General features: G+C 43.4%; 1 protein-coding gene across 2 annotated transcripts in view; it reads right to left on the reverse strand.

Annotated features, from left to right (window-relative positions):
* plppr2b (phospholipid phosphatase related 2b) overlaps positions 1–2,500 on the reverse strand; it is a 41,091-nt gene that overhangs the window by 35,908 nt on the left and 2,683 nt on the right. The window lies entirely within an intron of this gene.

Below are 2,500 nucleotides of genomic sequence, written 5' to 3' on the forward strand. Positions count from 1 at the left end.
AGAGCAGGAACTCCAGTACAATAAAAGTGCTAATTATTTCTGTCTGTGACCTACATTGTATTTTCAACACTCATTAGAATGACAGTGTTTCTGTGCAGTAGTGAATTGTAGAACGTAATTGGGGCTAAATATGGGCTGAATATTTCTGTGAAATAATGAGAATTCTGTGCTTCTTGTGCATTTGCCACGGTAGTCATAAAATGGCTTCTGTAAGCTATACCAATATCAAAATCAGTAATCTTCAAACAAGGTCAGATATTTTGAGATGAAAGTCTCCAATAAAGGTTCAAGTCCATTTCTCTTTATCCCAGAGGCCTAGAGGCGTTCCTGCCTGACCACAGTGGCCAGCGGCAGCAGTTCTGGAGTTGGAGGTTTTCTGTTTATTTTCAGGACACAAGAGTTTCAATCCAAAGAAGATGTCAGTTAATGATGTTACATTAGGAACTATGACATACAGTAGTAATATGACTCCATGCAATTGGTGGAGCTCCTTTTGATGCTCACAATTGAATCTGAAATCAGACAGTGATTTGGGCATTTGGTGTCTATTTTCAACCACCAGTGCAATGTTTTTTTTCCAATCGCTGCACTTTTTGCAACCACTTCTCTTTTGCACTTCCCATCCAAAAAAAAGTGAGAACCACAAAGCTGCAGTCCCAGATACCCTCATTGCTAGTTTACAGTCAGAACCCCTGTGGAGAAAGATAAGCTGTCACAGTTATGGATGGAAAATCTTCTAATCAATCACAACTTCCTTCTTAAATAAGACAGATTCTCCCACATCCAGCAAAGGCCCCCAACAGAGCTGTTAGATGGAGATGTCTGACAGAGAAGTTAACGGACCACCCGGTATGTGCATACAAACACACAGGGATGCTCAGACGTCAAAAGCAAATATGCTCACCACACATACAAACAAAAGTGTATATAACCCACTTCACTTATCTTATGTGTACTCTGCATCAAATGTATGCTCTTCATACTGTACATACAACCTCACATCCATATTACCTCACATCCATATTACCTCACACCCATACCACCTCACATCCATACCACCTCACATCCATATTACCTCACACCCATACCACCTCACATCCATACCACCTCACATCCATATTACCTCACACCTATACCACCTCACATCCATACCACCTCACATCCATATTACCTCACACCCATACCACCTCACACCCATACCACCTCACATCCATATTACCTCACATCCATACCACCTCACATTCATGCACACTCATGTTCTCTAACAGTAGACTTCTCCTCTGTACATATTTAAGAAAATGTCAGATAAAACATTCATATATTGTACCACTTCTTATATTGATAAGATAAAATATAGCATAATGTATGCTGGAATACTTGTAGATGATTTGTAGTGCTTAAATAATACTTTGCACTTCTGGGCAAATGCTATGGCTTTGTTCCCATACTCTGCCCAATGGCAATTTTAATGTAACGTTTACACATACATATACTGTACATCATCAACCATAAATGATACATCATTCATGCACTCACCATGAAGGCATGCCCTACAAAAATGTCAATGGTCCTACTATTACTTCTATAGGAGGGTAGGAAATCCATACACACACACACACACACACACACACACACACACACACACACACACACACACACACACACACACACACACACTCACACACACACACACACACACACACACACACACACACACACCAATGCACACCTCTCAATGAGTCAGTTAGAACCATCAGCATAAGCATGCTTCAGAGGCACCCCACTGACAGAGAGCGCAAAGCTTTCATCCCACTTCCAACACTGTCGGAGAGAGAGAGAGAGAGAGAGAGAGGGAGAGAGAGAGAACGAGAGAGAAATGAGATGGCAAAAGGAGTAAAACAGAGAGACAGAACGGGAACAGGGGAGAGCGGCACAAGATGAGGGTGAATAAGACATGAAGCTCCGGGAGAGACACACTCAGAGCCTCCACAGGCCCGCTGGCGAGCCACACACCACTAACATCTTGTAACTGTCAGCCTCTACAAGAGCCACCCTGGTAACACACAAAAGCACAACACACACACACACACACACACACACACACACACCTGAAAGAGAATCGACAGCCATTGATTGAGCTGGGATGAGAGAGTGAAACAGATTGGAGGTGGAGATGTCACAACCTGTCAATAGCTGATCTAGAGTCAGTGACAGATCTGGGAAGCTACAAGTGAAGCGTAACAGGCAGTAAAACATTTTATTTAAACAAATATTTGTCACCTTGTGACAGTCCCTCAAGAGATTATCTGTCTCGGCTCACCGATCGAAATCAGACGCCCTGGACCAGCGCTGATCAAAGGGAACGTGATCGCAATCCAGAAGGGTGCCATCCCAGACGGTCGGGCCCTGAGCTGTGTGCCAGGCACCAGGGCCAACATGCCATCTAAACACACAAACTAAAGACAATCTCACTCCGATGCCAACTACTGAGATGGCACTA

The sequence above is a fragment of the Alosa pseudoharengus genome, unplaced genomic scaffold (genome assembly GCF_046254945.1).
Source record: "Alosa pseudoharengus isolate Yale_2024_CS ecotype anadromous, Long Island Sound unplaced genomic scaffold, YU_APseudo_1.1 YU_APseudo_1.1_scf_1, whole genome shotgun sequence".
Lineage (NCBI taxonomy): Eukaryota > Metazoa > Chordata > Actinopteri > Clupeiformes > Clupeidae > Alosa > Alosa pseudoharengus.